The sequence below is a fragment of the Marmota monax genome, unplaced genomic scaffold, assembly GCF_021218885.2.
Source record: "Marmota monax isolate L192 unplaced genomic scaffold, Marmota_monax_Labrador192_F-V1.1 WCK01_AAM20220418_F8-fsc00001, whole genome shotgun sequence".
NCBI lineage: Eukaryota > Metazoa > Chordata > Mammalia > Rodentia > Sciuridae > Marmota > Marmota monax.
The window spans coordinates 24,624,122-24,643,137 of NW_026693777.1; positions in this window are offsets into that span (position 1 = coordinate 24,624,122).

The following is a 19,016-nucleotide window of genomic DNA, read 5'->3' on the forward strand; positions in this document are numbered from 1 at the left end:
CACACCAAATCTCAATAAGGTTGACTTTAATCTTTTCAATTTTTAATCATTTCCTGTCACCTTTCTGGTCAAATTGAACGTTTTCTTGCTTTTGCAATTGAAAGAGCAGGTGGCCTATGTTCCCAAGAGCAAATCATTCATAGTAAGAAGGCATGAAAAGTGTTTTGTCCTTGAAATCCTGGTAAAGTGTAAAATTTTCACATCAACTCTGGTGATCTTTCTCATGGAAAAGACAAAATTTTAACTGTCTATAGAACTAGTGAAGATGTATTTCTACCTGAAAATCTGCCAAACTTCCTGCCTGATCTTTTAGAACACTGTAGTGAGGTATTTGTTATGTACACAGAAAAAGAGCAAATGTTTATTCTAGATACCAGAAGAGTAAAGTAGGTAAATCAAGGTACTGCTTATTTTCACACTAATTTCGTGAAATCCCACTATGCAGTCAACATAATTTTAGCCACAAAATGGTAACAGGGCTATTCCGACCATGACCTTGGGGGATGGGTGGGGAATTTAATGGTCCAAGAATGGGCATTTTTAACAATGTTTGAAAAACCCCAGTGATTCTTCTTCACTCAAGTTTAAGAACTGCCGCGTCCGGCCAAGGGAGCCGAGTCCGGCGAGGGACGGCGAGGTTAAAAGACACACAGGACACCAAGGTTCTTCATCCAGGAGTCAATAATCTTTATTGCTAACACACCTTTTTTTATACCCCAAGCAGCAGAAGTGGAAAACTACCCAAAAGCAGGAGGGAGGGGGGAGAAATTTAGTTTCAACATCTATTATTGTCAGGTACCGAAACCTCCCTTAACAATAAGTCCATCAGACCAGAAAAGGTCAAGGCATTCCCGTGGGATACATATGTCTCAGACGGACAAGCAGGAACAGAAAAACCGCAAGTTCGCCATGGCCTTGTGAGCTGGCCACACTGGCATGCAGAACAAACTAGTGGAGGTAGGGCTCCAGGGGCCAAGGTGGACCTGTTGCCAACAAGTCCCCCTCTTTTGTTTTTTGCATGCCAGTGGGAATCAAGTAGCCCCTGTCTTAGGTCGTTCACAGCCCTTGCGATGCTTACCCGTCTCTGGGAAGGCCCCGATTCCCTGGCTTAGGTCGCACAGCAAGCGTGAAAGTTGCCCGTCACTGGGTACTACAAGATCAGCTCAAGGTGTTATGACCTATCAAGACATTATTGCGGTAAACACTTAACCGTCTCCACCTACGGGACCCATGACCGTCACCGCCGAATGGCAGATGTGATTGGACCGAGAGATTAGACAGCAAAGATCCTAGTACAGGAAAGCAAGAGGGAGAGGTATGCATAGAGAAAAGATATGGCAGGAGTTCTTCTTTTAAGGAGGACACTCATCTTCGGATAGGTCTGAAGTATATCTCAGAGAGGCGATCATCCATCTTCAAGCGTTGATAGTGAACCTGTATTGGCTTAGAGGCTAAGATATTAATTTGATCCTTAATGAATTGTACTATCTTATTTACAATGCAGGGTCCTATTGCCACTACTAGAAGGAGGCCTAACAATGGTCCCAATAAGGGAAGAAGATAAGGCAAAAATCCATTAAGTCCAGTCCAGAGAGGGTTCTCAAATAATTCCCTCCTCCTTTTTTCTAGGTCTTCTTGGAGTTGTTTAATTTTTGTGCGAACTATGCCAGACTTGTTAGCATAAAAACAGCACCTCTCCCCAAGGGCTAAACAAATTCCCCCTTGATTGGCAGTAAGCAAGTCTAAACCCCGCCTGTTCTGAAGAACTACTTCTGCTAGGGAGTCTATCTGGTCTTGTAAGTCTTTAATGGTTCCCGATAGGGTTTGCACATCATCTAGGATGATGTAGGATTGGAACTGTTAAGTAAAGAAAAGGTAGTTTCTAGGATATCTAATGTATTGGCATCTAAATCAGGAATCTGGGATTTGGGCACTATCAAGGGGTGGTATGTAGGCTTAGGGATCTCCGGCTTTAAAAGCTTAATCACCTGAAGGTGTTTGATAGCATCAGTGGGTCCCCCTCCATCAGAGATTCCGATAGGGGCCTGCATGGGCCAGCAGGAGGGTTTACCCACGACGCCCTCACATCCCGCCTCAGTTAACCGAGTCGTGATGCCTTCCCCTCCCCGGTCACCAAGAAAAGGAATATAATTATAAGTGGTCCCCCATTCTCCACGGGTGTTAGTTAGGATGGCCTCAAAATACTGTTTTCCTTGATTATTAACACAAATTGAGGCCGATGTATAACAGGAGATGTGCATTGCCGGGGTGTAATGACAAGTGGCGGGACAGCTTCCAAGAGTCTCGGTCGGATTAGGGACAACAAGTCCGGGCTTATTAACACACACCCATTTTGGTTGCTTAAATCCTCCGATGTTTTCATTGAGTTCAGCCGCCATGTAGGCTACTTTAGTCTCACAATCAATGCTCTGGATATAACCAGAGGGGGCCGAGTGCCGGGGCCCTCCCTTACACTCACAAGGGGCTCCAAAAAGATATTCATGAATATTCCCAGGTGGGGGGTCAAGCCCTCCTTCAACAAACCTGTCCAGAAGGAATGCCACAAGCGGGGTCCAGCTCATGAGGTGTGTCTCGGCACTCACTTGAAGGGGTGAGAACAACAGCGGCAGGATCAGCCATCTTGGGAACTTCATTTTGTCTTGAATTTTCATTCACCGGTCTGGTGCAGCGCTCCGGGATCCAAATGGGCTTCTCAGTTCCTGGGGGAAAAACACATACAGCTCCCCTCACTCTAGCTAAGAGTGGAGCCGGGGGTTGCCACTTTCCGGTGGATAAATCTTTCCACCTTATTTGAGCATCTTGTACAGTGGGAGGGGAAAAGTGGCGTTGTGCAGCCGTGCGCCCTCCAGTGTCAGTGAGTAAAAAATTTAAAGTAAATAAGGTTATGCTTAGAAGTGCTTGTGGTCCCTGACAATTCCGGTATATCTCCCCCTCTTTTGTTTTTTGCAAATAAGTTTTTAAATGTTGATGGGCTCGTTCCACGATAGCTTGTCCCTGTGGATTATAAGGGATTCCAGTCTTATGATTAATTTCCCATTGGGTGCAAAACCGTTGAACCGCCTGACTTACATATGCGGGACCATTATCGGTTTTGAGGCATCGTGGGGTGCCCATGGAGGAAAAGGCTTTTAGAAGATGACTGATTACATCCTTAGCCTTCTCTCCAGTATGTAAGGTGGCAAAAATGAAGCCAGAATATGTGTCAGTGGAAACATGTATAAAGGAGAGCTTACCAAAGCTAGGGAAGTGTGTAACATCAGTTTGCCAGACATCATTAGGTTGTAGTCCTCTTGGATTAACCCCAAGGGAAGGAGAATGAATAAATGGTGCACAGGTTGGACATAATGAGACAATCTGTAAAGCTTGGTCTCGTGAACATCCTGTGTGGAAGCGTAAAGACTGTGCATTTAAATGAAATTTGTTATGGAATTGTAAGGCCTTATCATATTCTGTCGTCACACAGGAAAGGCCAACAGCATGAGTAGCAGCGTCTGCTTTTGTGTTGCCCTCTGACAAAGGTCCAGGGAGCCCTGAATGGCTTCGGATGTGGCCAATGTATAAAGGATCTCGTCTAGCCCAAATGAGAAGCTGAACTACCTGTAGTTGTTCTGTGATGGTGGATTGCTTGCCAATATATGATGCTGTTTCTATGACTAGAGCCAGATTGGCTACATATAAGCTGTCAGTATATACATTAAGAGGAATAGAGCTATAGACTTTGAGAGCTATGATTAAAGCTTCAACTTCTGCCTTTTGGGCCGACTGACCTGACACAGGTTGTCGGAGAATTTGAGATCCATCAAAAACGACAGCAAATCCATTTTTGGCCCCATCTGTATATACAGTTTGGGCCTTTGGAATAGGTTCCCTTTTCATAATCTTTGGGAAGATAATGGGACACCTTTTAAAGCCCTCCAAAAGTCTATGTTTAGGGAAGTGATTATCAATCTGACCCTTGAAGCTGCACAGGAAAAGACACCAAAGGTCATGTTCTTGTTGTAACTTGTGTATCATATCTTGAGTGTAAGGTTGAATAAGTATGTCAAAGGTTTTTCCAAACAATGCATCACCCAAATATTTAGCCTTCCAAATTAAGTTAATAACTAGCTCATAAAAGGGAGTCAATACCCGGGGGTTAGAAGCCGGCAAGTGGACCCAATAAATGGGACCCGTTTGCCAGAACACTCCTGTGGGGGTAATTTTAGAAGGTAGAACTATAAATGACAAGGGCAGAGAATAATCTATCTGCGTAATCTGCATGTCCTGAGCTTCCTGGTGTTCCCCTGGGGAGTTCCCAGATAGAAAGGGGTTGGTCAGTGGGAGGCGGCGGAGACGCCCACTCCCTGGGGCACTGTTCTGTCCCTGCACTGCCCCGTACACTTTGGCTTCCGGGGCCCGGGGCGGGCCCCTGCTCCCGTTTCCTGACGGTATTGGGTTACCCTGGATGTCAAATTTTGACCTGCACTCACTGCTCCAATGATTTCCTTTATGACACCGAGGACAAAGTCCAGGCATCCCTCTGCCAGCACCCTCGCTCCTTTCCGGGCAGTTTCTCCTTATATGTCCCTCTTTCCCACACTTAAAACACCCCTTAGAGCGGGTTCCCCTGTTATCAGCTTTTTGCATTCCAGTCTTAAGGGCAGCAGCCAAAACCTGACCAGTAATATGAGGCCCATCTATATCTTTGCATGCTCGAATCATGTCATCTATACTTTTGGCCCGGGAGGACTTAATAGCATTTTGGCAGTAAGTGTTAGCGTTTTCATATGCCAGTTGTCTAATAAGTGGCATAGCCTGTTCCAGATTAGGGAATATTTTTCCAGCCGCCTGCATTAGGTGGGCTATAAAGTCCGAATAAGGTTCAGAGGGTCCTTGAGAGATCTTGGAAATTTTTGCTTCAGTCTTAGAAATGGGCAGGGTTTTCCAGGCATGGACTGCAGCTGAGGCTATTTGAGCATAAACACCTGGGTCGTAATTAATTTGTTGGCCTATGGTGGCATACTGCCCAGTTCCTGTCAACATTTCAACATTTCAGCATTTCGCCGTTGATGGCCCGCATTCAGGTTAATCTGAGCCAGCTCGCGGCACCTTTCATGATATTCACTTTTCCACAATAAGAAATCCCCTCCAGATAACACAGCCCTGCAAAGTTGCTGCCAATCATTGGGTATCAGTTGACTGGCTGAGAAAGACTCGAAGAGGGTCAATGTGAAAGGGGCATGAGGTCCATAATTAATGACCGCCTCCTTAAGCTGTTTTATGTCCTTGAAGGCTAGGGGGACATGGGCTCTGGCCGGCTGTCCATCAGCATTGGCGTTTTCAATCATTGGAAAAACCTGAGCCGCTCTAGAACCCCAGTGGACCCCCGCCCGTCTAGTAGGGGCGTCCTCATTCCAATCAGGATTATAGGGAGGAGGTGCGGCAACTGAGGGGGCCCTAGGCACCCTCACATTTGCCCTTTTAAGGCGATGTTCTAGTTCCTCTATCTCCCTTTCTAATCCCTCCTCTTCCTCAGAGAGAGAACTGAGGTCCTCAGGATCATTTTTGGGCTTAGAAATCTGGAGGCGTTTCCTACCCTCCGAGCCCGAGTCCTCAAGAGGACCCTCATCCTTTAAGGATTCTGCCATTTGCTCTTCCTGCACCTGATTAAGGGCCTGTTCACATTCAGCAAGCTGATCCTTGATCTTTACTTTATCTGTTAATAAAGCATCCTTTACCAACCTCCATAAGGAAAAGGTGGCAACTGGGACACTGTCCGAGCCCCGGTCCCTCAATAATTTCTGAAGGTCATGCCTCACCAGGTCCCAGTCACTATTATTAAGAAATCCTCCTGTCAGAAACCAAGGACAAGCCTGGGCAATAATTTCAACGAATTCGGTTGCAGTCTTAGTTTTTATTCCTGTTCCTTGTGTATTTAACAGCTCTTTCAGTTCGTTGGCCAGACGAACCTTCGCTGTTGAGTTACCCATGGTACGTACCCTGTCTCTTTAAAATATCTTTAAACCAATCCTCCCCCTTCTTTCTTAGAAGGTGAGCCCCGTCCGCTTACCCCTGCTTTCCGGATCTCGGTGAGAACCTCCAATTGCCGCGTCCGGCCAAGGGAGCCGAGTCCGGCGAGGGACGGCGAGGTTAAAAGACACACAGGACACCAAGGTTCTTCATCCAGGAGTCAATAATCTTTATTGCTAACACACCTTTTTTTATACCCCAAGCAGCAGAAGTGGAAAACTACCCAAAAGCAGGAGGGAGGGGGGAGAAATTTAGTTTCAACATCTATTATTGTCAGGTACCGAAACCTCCCTTAACAATAAGTCCATCAGACCAGAAAAGGTCAAGGCATTCCCGTGGGATACATATGTCTCAGACGGACAAGCAGGAACAGAAAAACCGCAAGTTCGCCATGGCCTTGTGAGCTGGCCACACTGGCATGCAGAACAAACTAGTGGAGGTAGGGCTCCAGGGGCCAAGGTGGACCTGTTGCCAACAAAGAACGAAGGCAATAATAGCATTCAAAGACTTGGGTTTACATCCTCCAAAATTACTAGATGATCTTGGACGAATCATACTACTGCACAGGCTTAAATAAGAAACTGAATGTAAACCACTTTGCAAAGTCCCACAGCTCTATGTAAATATTATCAGTCTTGCTTCACAGTGCTGCTCACTTTCCTTCCCCACCCCATCCTTGCTGCTTCACTTTCAATGCCATGTGCCCCCCAGAGTGAGGCAGAGGTGACCCAGACCAAGCATAGACCCATAGCCATGCAGAGGGCCCAACCCTGCCACTGACAAAGACCCTTCAAATCAGAGGAAAGATTTGTGGCACGTTCTCCTTAGTCCAAACATAGTGACTTAAATGGAGTTGAAATAAGGAGATACACTTGAAAAAAATAACGTGAGTAGCATGAAAGGAAAAAGAACTCTGTTGAATGTAACAAAAAAGAAAGGGAGAGGATAAGCTTGTGGTGCAATGGGCATGGATATACAAAAACCCCATGGAGTAATAAGATGAAAGCAGAGCTTGATGCAGGAGAAAGGAAGCCAACAAAGGAATCTTACACATTTCCCTCTGTTACTCAGTTCTTTCTTTATTTATTTTTTTAAAGTTCGAGCAACTGAAATCAGGAAACACCTGGACTTGTTAACATTAGTTAGGAAATGACTTTAAAAACTTGGACTCTGTTTGAGATAACTGATGGCAGGCAGTGATATCATTCTAGCATCTATGTTTCCATGTGAATGTGCAAGCTATTTCTCTTAGTTTTGGTTCATTTTGTAACAGCAACTAAAGCTCAATGCATTACATTCATGGCTTGTTAGATTTCTTTTGAATTTTAAACTTAACCTGGCATTTAGCTGCAAATGTGTGTGTGGGGGGGTTGCTATTCCCATTGATAACTATATGAGGATTGCCATTACTCTGAGATGAAAATAAATAAATATAGAACAAATATTTTAAGATAAAAGACAAAAATACGCATTGTAATACTATAGGACATAAGAACACAGAAAGGTTGGGTAGAAAAGTCTAGAGGATACCTGTATTTTATAGATGAGGATGTGGAATCAGAAGTTGAGCATTTGCCAGGCTGTTGGATTCTTCAGAAGATGAGGTCAGAGTTTCCAAGAGCAGATTCTATTCTCAAGTAAATTACTTACTAACTCAACAGGCCTTATCACTGATCAATTTATATAACAGCATTATAATTTATATTGCTTTGATATGCTTTGTTAAACAATAAAGTAAAATACATAAGTCATGAAGCAGTCAGCGATGGATATCAGCTTTCTTAGAAATCAGTGTCAGGCAAATTCATTTCTGGTATTTTCCTTTGATGTCTCAGTTAAATTATCAACATTAAAAAAGTTATTTTTGAATTAAAAAAAAAAAGTTAAATTTTGTACCAGTTAACAAGGTTTGTATAGATAATTTGTAAATTTTAGTGCCGCAGTCTGGCTGGGCACAAAATAACCGAGCCGCCACAAAGCCTTGTAGGTTCAAACAGCAATTCTTTATTCCCGAACTCCCACCGGCACTCTACACACATTTCCCGGGAATACACTCCCTCCACCGGGCTCCCTGCCAATTCTCTCAGAACCCCGCGAGAACTCAAAAGTAAAGTAGTTCCACTACTTTGGAAAGTAGTGGGCGCCTGAGGCAGCAGGATCCGCCCTAATCCCAGAGCCACCCTATTCCCAGCAGGATCCGCCCTAATCCCAGAGCAGGGTCACCTTTCAACCATTCCCTCTGGCAAAAATGCCAGGCGTCACTCCTACTAAACTGTGGCTCTCAACATTTTAGTTTAAAAATAGAAGAATATAAGAATATAATTTTGTACTAAACCCTTAACAACTATCTTTCAATGTTTGATAAACACTGTAATGAATCTTGCAGATGTATATTCATGTTAATTATTAATCATTAAATTGTCTAAATGTTAATAATTTAAATAACTTCAATAAACAAATGGTTATTAAGTTTAGATTGACGAACATCGTGACTTAGTGTTTTTGTACTTTATTAAGGTATATGTACCATATCAAAACATAAACCAGAGGACCTCCACTTCTGGCCATGTAGAATGACCAGTGCTGGACTTGCCCTCCCATGTAAAAACAACCAGAAACAAGGTAATGATCCCAGGCATTTGATAACAAACATTGCAGGACTGTGATCCTTAAGAGAAATGAAATGCAAAGTGATCTCCATATTTTCTTCAGCTTTCTGCCTAAGAACACCAACTGGACTAAAAGGAAGCAGAGTCCAAAGAAATATGGAAGGCTTGCAGAGTTGCAGAGATCCAAACAAAAGGTTAGAGTGATTGTCATCCCTGGAATTTGTAAGGCAGAGTACCAAAAAGGAAGGAGTTATGCAGACTAAGAGGACTATAAAGACTTCTTGAGGGTTCCCTGGCAGCCCGTTTATAAGACAAGACACCATGGGACCCAGCAGAGAATGGCTAATGTGAGAAAGAGAGTGGGGTCAAGCAATCACAGGCCGTGCAATGCTGAAAATACCAGAATACTGACCTAGCAAAAGTGGAGAGACCTTATTAAGCACCTTGTACATTCAATTGAAATTCCTAAGAAGCCACACCTTAGGAGTTAGTACCATGCCCCAGACAAAGGCCATGCCTCAGGACTAAGGAAAAAAACTGAAATAGAACTGCTCTAACAATAAAGCAAAGCCTAGAACAATCAAGAGGATTTGTTAGGGAAAAAACTCAACATCTTTTAAAAGAAGATACAATAATCCAGTCTCTATAACTCCTTTATAACCATATTCAACAACAATATTTTAAAATATTAGATGTGTGAAAAGCAGGAAGACAAGAAATAGTTCACAGAAGCAGAACCAAGATGACCTAGATGTTGGAATTAGTATATAAGTTTCTAAAATTGTTATTAATAACTATATTTAAGGATGCATAGGAAAAGCTGAATATATTTAGTAAACATATAAAAAGTATCCACACAAAAATAAACTGAAAGAATATGGTAGAAATAAATAAGAATAATAACTATCCAATTGAGTGCAGTGATGCGTCCCTATAATCCCAGCTACTCGAGAAGCTGATGCAGGATGATCACAAGTTCAAGGCCAGCCTGGGCAACTTAGTAAGACTCTGTCTCAAAAAATAAAAAGGGCTGGGGATATGGCTCAGTGGTCGAATGCCTCTGAGTTCAACCTCCCATGCTGCAGGGTGTGAAAAAAAAAAAAGGTTTCAGTGAATTCTGGAACAATACTAAGTAGCCAGTATATAAATATATAATTGGAATCACCAGGGGGAAAAAAATAAAGTGAAATAAAATTTAAAGAAATAATGGCTGAAAATTCCCTTAAATTGGTAGAAAACAGCATACATACTGAAGAATCCACAAATCCCCAAGCAAACTAAATGCACACAATATACACATGCACACATAATTCCACACCTAGTTAAATCATAGTCAAAAAATGCAATCAAAGATAAAGTGTAAGTGTTGAAAACAGGAAAAAAAGTCAATTACATACAGGAAACAAGGTTATGAACTACAGTTGACTTCTCATTAGAAACGATGGAAACCAGAAGAAATGGAATGACATAATTAATGGACTGAAAGAAGTCATCGACTAAGAATTCCATATGCACTAAAAATATCTTTCAAAAATGTCAGGTGCTATTGGGCGTGGTGGGGCATGCCTGTAATCCCAGTGGCTAGGGAGGCTGAGGCAGGAGGATTGCAAGTTAAAAACTAGCCTCAGCAACTTAGCAAGGTCCTAAGCAACTCAGTGAGAATTGTTACTTAAAAAAAGGTATGGGGATGTGGCTCAGTGGTTAAGTGCCCCTGGCTGGGTTCAATCCCTGGTGAGAGAGAGAGAGAAAAGAAGAAGAAGGAGGAGGAGGAGGAGGAGGAGGAGGAGGAGGAGGAGGAGGAGGAGGAGAAGTAGTAGTTAGTAGTAAAGTAACATTTTGGCTCATTGAAAGATTAGTAAGTTTCTAACTTCCTAGCAAGACCAACCAGTGTAATCTTTCTGGAACCAACATTAAAGCTCTCCCTGTTCTTTTGCCAGTTATATCTCCCTATGTACCTATATGAGGTGTTCAGATTGTCTAATACAGTTATTCTCTCCTATTCTACATTATGTAATCTTAGAACAAATGATTTGCTTTTATCTCATTTTCCCAGAGCCTGGCATGTTGCCGAGCTAAGTGCTCAATAAATGCTAGTTGATCAAATGACTGAATGATATTCATTTGGAGGTTTTTTGAGCCAGAATATCTTATTGGTCTTGAAAATGGTACTTAAACATCCTCCCTTTAAATAAGATTCCCTTCTTGTTACATATTTTCTGAGGAAGGATATTCTATGGCAATAGAGAACACTGTACTGCCAGAGCACCCCTGAGGAAAAGTAAAATACAATATTACAAAAATATTAAATATCAGATATTAAACAAAATTCTCAAAAATGCTCCAGTTTGATATAAAATGAAAGATGTAAAAAAGGTAAAGATACATACAGGCTTTGGATTATAATAGGAAGAAAAACTTACATATAGAAAGGGATCTTTAAAATGTAATCACTTTCCAAAAGGTGAAATCATTTTCCAACTGTATGAAAAACATAATTTATTCTTCCAAACATCTTTAAAAATAGGCTTTCTAATGATGCATAAATCTGTATGCTCAGATTTTTTTGTTATCAAATAACAATGCAGTTTGTTAACATCTATAGCTGTGTTATGATTGCAGAGCTCTAGTTTATTTTAGATTAGATGAGTTAATCTCTCATATATGATAGATTATTATCAAATATATATATGTACATATATATATGGATATATATGTACACACACACACACACACACACACCCTTTAGATACAAGATGTGTGGCTTACTATTAGACACAATAAATAATTTTAGCAAGAGATGTGGTAAAATTTAAGACATCTCAAGCTGGGTATAGTGGCACACACTTATAATCCTAGCTACTCAAGAGACTAAAGTAACAGGATCTCAAGTTCAATGGCAGCCTGGGAAACATAGCAAGACCCTGTCTTACAGTAAAATAAATGTTTTAAAAGGGCTGAAGATGGGGCTGGGGTCGTGGCTCAGTGGCAAAGCGCTTGCCTCACATGAGGAACCAACAACATTAAAGCTCTCACTGTTCTTTTGCCAATTTTTGTTCAATTCTCACTACTACATATAAATAAATAAAATAAAATAAATTTAAAAAGGGAGGAGCTGAAGATGTAGCTCAATGGCAAAGCTTTGCCTAGCTAGTGGGAGGTCCTGGGTTCAATCCCTAGTTTAAGGGGTGGGGGTGAGTCTCTAAATTAGGATCTATAGGATACAAGGAAAGTAATATTGCAGTTAGAGATACATGATCAAGAAAAGCAATAAAGATGGTGCACAGTTTGTGCAGAAGACAATGGAGCAAGGCTTTGCTTGCCTCTCTCATAGAACAAAAGAAAGAAGGCAAAGGATTGAAAATTTGTTTATCATTTATTTATTTATGCAGTACTGGGATTTACCACTAAGCTACATCCCTAGTCTTTTTTTTTTTTTTTTTTTTTTGAGAGAGAGAGAGAGAATTTCTTTTTTTTTTTTTATTGGTTGTTAAAAACATTACAAAGCTCATGACATATCATCTTTCATGCATTTGATTCAAGTGAGTTATGAACTCCCATTTTTACCCCAAATACAAATTGCAGAATCACATCAGTTACACATTCACAATTTTTACGTAATGCCATATTAGTGACTATTGTATTCTGCTGCCTTTCCTATCCCCTACTATCCCCCCTCCCCTCCCCTCTCATCTTCCCTCTCTACCTCATCTGCTGTTGTTTAATTCTCTCCCTAGTTTCCCCCCCCCTTTCCCCTCACAACCTCTTATATGTAATTTTGTGTAACATTGAGGGTCTCCTACCATTTTCATATGCTTTCCCTTCTCTCTCCCTTTCTCTCCCCACACTCGTCTCTGTTTAATGTTAATCTTTTCCTCATGCTCTTCCTCCCTGTTCTGTTCTTAGTTGATCTCTTTATATCAAAGAAGACATTTGGCATTTGTTTTTTAAGGATTGGCTAGCTTCGCTTAGCATAATCTATTCTAATGCCATCCATTTCCCTGCAAATTCTATGATTTTCTCATTTTTAGTGCTGTGTAATACTCCATCGTGTATAGATGCCACATTTTTTTTATCCATTCATCTATTGAAGGGCATCTAGGTTGGTTCCACAGTCTAGCTATTGTGAATTGTGCCGCTATGATCATTGATGTGGCAGTATCCCTATAGTACGCTCTTTTAAGATCCTCAGGGAATAGTCCGAGAAGGGCAATCGCTGGGTCAAATGGTGGATCCATTTCCAGCTTTCCCAGGAATCTCCATACTGCTTTCCAAATTGGCCTCACCAATTTGCAGTCCCACCAGCAGTGTACAAGTGTACCCTTTTCCCGACATCCTCGCCAACACTTATTATTGTTTGACTTCATAATGGCTGCCAATCTTACTGGAGTGAGATGGTATCTTAGGGTGGTTTTGATTTGCATTTCTCTGACTGCTACAGATGGTGAAGATTTTTTCATGTACTTGTTGATTGATTGTATGTCCTCCTCTGTGAAGTGTCTGTTCAGGTCCTTGGCCCATTTGTTGATTGGGTTATTTGTTATCTTATTGTTTAATTTTTTGAGTTCTTTGTATATTCTGGATATTAGGGCTCTATCTGAAGTGTGAGGGGTAAAAATTTGTTCCCAGGATGTAGGCTCTCTATTTACCTCTCTTATTGTTTCTCTTGCTGAGAAAAAAACTTTTTAGTTTAAGTAAGTCCCATTTGTTTATTCTTGTTATTAACTCTTGGGCTATGGGCGTCCTATTAAGGAATTTGGAGCCTGACCCCACAGTATGTAGATCGTAGCCAACTTTTTCTTCTATCAGATACAGTGTCTCTGATTTGATATCTAGGTCCTTGATCCATTTTGAGTTAACTTTTGTGCATGGCGAGAGAAAGGGATTCAGTTTCATTTTGTTGCATATGGATTTCCAATTTTCCCAGCACCATTTGTGGAAGATGCTATCCTTCCTCCATTGCATGCTTTTAGCCCCTTTATCAAATATAAGAAAGTTGTACTTTTGTGGATTGGTTTCTGTGTCCTCTATTCTGTACCATTGGTCCACCTGCCTGTTTTGGTACCAGTACCACGCTCTTTTTGTTACTATTGCTTTGTAGTACAGTTTGAACTCTGGTATCGCTATACCTCCAGATTCACACTTCCTGCTTAGAATTGCTTTTGCTATTCTGGGTCTTTTGTTTTTCCATATGAATTTCATGATTGCTTTATCTATTTCTACAAGAAATGCAGTTGGGATTTTAATTGGCATCGCATTAAACCTGTAGAGAACTTTGGGTAATATCGCCATTTTGATGATGTTAGTTCTGCCTATCCATGAACATTTTTCCATCTTCTAAGATCTTCTTCTATCTCTCTCTTTAGGGTTCTGTAGTTTTCATTGTATAAATCTTTCACCTCTTTTGTTAGGTTGATTCCCAAGTATCTTATTTTCTTTGAGGATATTGTGAATGGAGTGGTTTTCCTCATTTCCATTTCAGAAGTTTTGTTGCTGATATACAGGAATGCCTTTGATTTATGCATGTTGATTTTATATCCTGCCACTTTGCTGAATTCATTTATTAACTCTAGCAGTTTCTTTGTAGACCCTTTTGGGTCTGTTAAATATATTATCATGTCATCCGCAAATAGCGATAATTTAAGTTCTTCTTTTCCTATTTTTATGCCTTTAATTTCTTTTGTCTGTCTAATTGCTCTGGATAGTATTTCAAGAACTAAATTGAATAGAAGTGGTGATAGAGGGCATCCCTGTCTTGTTCCAGATTTTAGAGGGAATGCCTTCAGTTTTTCTCCATTTAGAATGATGCTAGCCTGAGGTTTAGCATATATAGCTTTTACCATGTTGAGGTAAGTTCCTGTTATCCCTAGTTTTTCTAGTGTTTTGAACATAAAGGGATGCTGCATGTACTTTGTCAAATGCTTTTTCTGCATCTATCAAGATGATCATATGGTTCTTGTCTTTAAGTCTATTGATGTGGTGGATTACATTTATTGATTTCCGTATATTGAACCAGCCTTGCATCCCAGGGATGAATCCTACTTGATCATGATGCACAATTTTTTTGATATGCTTTTGTATTCTATTCGCCAGGATTTTATTGAGAATTTTTGCATCCAAGTTCATTAGAGATATTGGTCTGTAGTTTTCTTTCTTTGAAGTGTCTTTGTCTGGTTTCGGGATCAGGGTGATGTTGGCCTCATAGAATGAATTTGGAAGAACTCCTTCTTTTTCTATTTCTTGAAATAGCTTGAAAAGTATTGGTATTAATTCTTCGTTGAAGGTTTTGTAGAACTCCGCTGTATACCCATCCAGTCCAGGGCTTTTTTTGGTTGGTAGTCTTTTGATGGCTTCTTCTATTTCTTCTTTTGTTATTGGTCTGTTTAAATTGTGTGTGTCTTCCTGACTCAATCTGGGTAGATCGTATGACTTAAGAAATTTATCGATATCTTCATTATCTTCTATTTTATTGGAATATAGGGTTTCAAAATACTTTCTAATTATCTTCTGTATTTCTGTAGTGTCTGTTGTGATATTGCCTTTTTCATCCCGTATGTTAGTAATTTGAGTTCTCTCTCTTCTTCTCTTCGTTAGCATGGCTAAGGGCCTGTCGATCTTATTTATTTTTTCAAAGAACCAACTTTTAGTTTTTTCAATGTTTTTTTTTTGTTTCAATTTCGTTGATTTCTGCTCTAATTTTAATTATTTCTTGTCTTCTACTACATTTGCTGTTGTTTTGCTCTTCCTTTTCTAGGTTTTTTGAGGTGTAGTGTGAGTTCATTTATTTGTTGGTTTTTTTCTTTTTTTGAGGAAAGAACTCCAAGAAATGAATTTCCCTCTTAAAACTGCTTTCATTGTGCCCATAGATTCCGGTATGTTGTATCTGTATTGTCATTTCTCTCTAAGAATTTTTTTATCTCCTCCTTTATGTCTTCTGTAACCCATTGATCATTCAGTAACATATTGTTCATTTTCCATGTGATGTAGGATTTTTCCTTCCTTCTTTTATCATTGATTTCCAGTTTCATTCCATTATGATCAGATATGGTGCATGGTATTATCTCCACACCTTTATATTTACTGAGAGTCGCCCTATGGCATAATATATGGTCTATCTTTGAGTAGGATCCATGTGCTGCTGAGAAGAACGTGTATCCACTTGATGATGATTGATATATTCTATATATGTCGGTTAAGTCTAGGTTATTGATTGCATTATTGAGTTTTATAGTTTCTTTATTCAGCTTTTGTCTAGAGGATCTGTCCAATGGCGAGAGCGGTGTGTTGAAGTCCCCCATAATTATTGTGTTGTGGTCTATTTGACTCTTGAACTTGAGGAGAGTTTGTTTTATGAACATTGCAGCACCATTGTTTGGTGCATACAAATTGATAATTGTTATGTCTTGATGGTGGATGGTTCCTTTTAACAGTATATAGTGTCCTTCTTTATCCCTTTTGATTAACTTAGGTTTGAAGTTGATTTTATTCGATATGAGTATGGCCACTCCTGCTTGCTTCCAAGGACCATGTGAGTGGTATGATTTTTCCCAACCTTTCACCTTCAGCCTGTGTATGTCTTTTCCTATCACATGAGTCTCCTGAAGGCAGCATATTGTTGGATTTTTTTTTTAATCCAGGTTACTAGCCTATGTCTCTTGATTGGTGAATTTAAGCCATTAACATTTAAGGTTACAATTGAAATATGGTTTGTACTTCCAGTCATGTTTATTTATTTATTTATTTTAGTTTGGCTAGTTTTTCCTCTTTGGTTATTTTTCTCCCCCTTTACTGAGATACCTCCCATTGTTAGTTTTGGGCACTATTTTTCAATTCCTCTTCTTGTAGTATTTTGCTCAAAATGCTTTGCAGTGCTGGTTTTCTGGCTGCAAATTCTTTTAGCTTTTGTTTATCGTGAAAGATTTTAATTTCATTGTCAAATCTGAAGTTTAATTTTGCTGGATACAGTATTCTTGGTTGGAATCCATTATTTTTCAGCGTTTGAAATACGTTGTTCCAGGATCTTCTCCCTTTCAAAGTCTGTGATGAAAAATCAGTCGTTAACCTAATTGGTTTACCCCTGAATGTAATCTGCCTCCTTTCTCTCGTAGCTTTTAATATTCTCTCCTTGTTCTGTATGTTCACTGTCTTCATAATTATATGTCTTGGAGTTGGTCTATTACGGTTTTGGATGTTTGGGGTCCTGTAGGCTTCCAGGATTTGGCAATCCATTCGACCTTTCATCTCTGGGAAGTTTTCTAGGATTATTTCATTTAATAAGTTGTCCATTCCTTTGGTTTGATCCTCTGTGCCTCTTCTATCCCAATGACTCTCAAATTTGTTTTTTTTATGAGATCCCATATCTCTTGGATAGATTGCTCGTGAGATTTAAGCATCTTTTCTGTGTTGACTATATTCTTTTCAAGTTGATAAACTTTGTCTTCATTATCTGATGTTCTGACTTCTACTTGATCTAGTCTATTTGTAATATTCTCATTAGAGTTTTTAATCTGGTTTATGGTTTCTTGCATTTCTAGGATTACTGTTTGGTTTTTTTTTTTTTTTTTTAAATCTCTATCTCCTGGTAAAGCTCGTTCTTTGCAGTTTGAATTTGTTTGTTTAGTTCGTTTTCAAAATATACTTTCAATGCTTGGACTTGCTGTCTCATGTCTTCTCTAATATTCTGTTCCATCTGAGTTAGGTATGCCTTGATTTCTTTCACTGTCCATGTTTCTGATGCTTCTAGGTCCTCCTGTAGATTTAAGTTGTCCTTCATTTTTTTTAGTCCTTTTTTCCCTTGTTTTTTCATGTCGTTCATGTTACTTTCCAGCTCTATTTGACTGCTTTGTAACTGCTTTCTCCTATACATTTGTTTTGGCTTTGTATATCTCTGTTGTCTCTCCTTTGTGATGGGAGATTATGTCTAGAAATGTTGGGCTTTATTGTACTTTAATGCTGATTCATTCAATTCATAAATATTTATTTTTTATTTTTCAGTGGACACAACATCTTTATTTTTATGTGGTGCTGAGGATTGAACCCAGCACCCTGCGCATGCCAGGCGAGCACGCTACCACTTGAGCCACATCCCCAGCCCATGCCCAGTCCTTTTTATTTTTGATTTTGAAAAAGTGTCTCACTAACTTGCCAAGGCTAACTTTGAACTTGCAATTCTTAGCCTCCCAAGTGACTGGAATAACAGGTGTGCACCACTGCACCCAGCAAATGATTGCAAAGTTTATTTCAGGGTTTTGGGACAAGGATGCTGGGGTAAACAGGGCAGAGAGGTTGTGTAAATGAAATCCCTTTTTATTCACAAATATCTACTTACTGAAACAGGTCCACCCAACAAAGTCGTATTTATCTGTAGTAGATGAGGGGTTATGATCTGGGACAAGACTGCCTGAGCTCAAATCCTGGCTCCTCCCCTCATGCCTGACAAAATTATTAACCCTTTCTGTGCCTTGGGTTTCTCATCTCTGAAACAGGAATGATGACATTGGATGGCACCTCTCTCAAAGAGTTATTTTGAGGATTGAATAAAGTAATGCAGGCTGGGGTTGTGGCTCAGCGGTAGAGCCCTTGCCTAGCACATGCAAGACCCTGGGTTCAATCCTCAGCACCACATAAAAATAAATTAAATAAAGGTATTGTGCCCAACTATTCAAAAAAATAAGGTAATGCATGCAAAATATTTACAGTGATGTCTGACAGTATGTGCTCAAGACACTTTTTTATTACTATATAAAAATAAACAGTTCTGTCAGAAGGAAGTGAGTCTTAGAGTGGCTGGAAGAGGTGAGCAGGAGTATGGACATACATTCCCTACCTGCACCCTGACTCTAATAACCTCCTTCACATATTATGGAACTGTTGATGTTTCCAAGTGATGGCACAAGTAATTTTTAACAAGTGAACATTTGAGGTTTTCAAACATCAAAATTCTAAGGAAAATAATTTTTAAAGCCCTAAAATGGGAGGTATTATCCATAAAAACAAAACAAAGCCTAAACTCCCAAATCAGGTGAAAACTTCATTCTGCCTCTATCATGATTTGCTGCATGATCCTTGGAAGCAGGAAAATCTGTTTCCTTTTAGGGACACCATCAGGACCTACGTGATGAAGACACTGTTCCTGCATGAGGGAGGGCAGAGGCCATTGGAGCATCTTATGCCATTTCAATAGAACATTTGTGCTCTGAAGGACTATGCCAAGTGCCACAGCATGGAGGGGAAAGACTCCATCCCACCCAGATGAGCTGGGAAAACAACTGATCTGGTTATGAAGAATGAGCAGAAGGGAGCCTTGTGGATCCCATTTACTAAGCACCTACTGTATGTTAAGCACTGTGCCGAATGGTGGAGATATGACCCATAGATAGA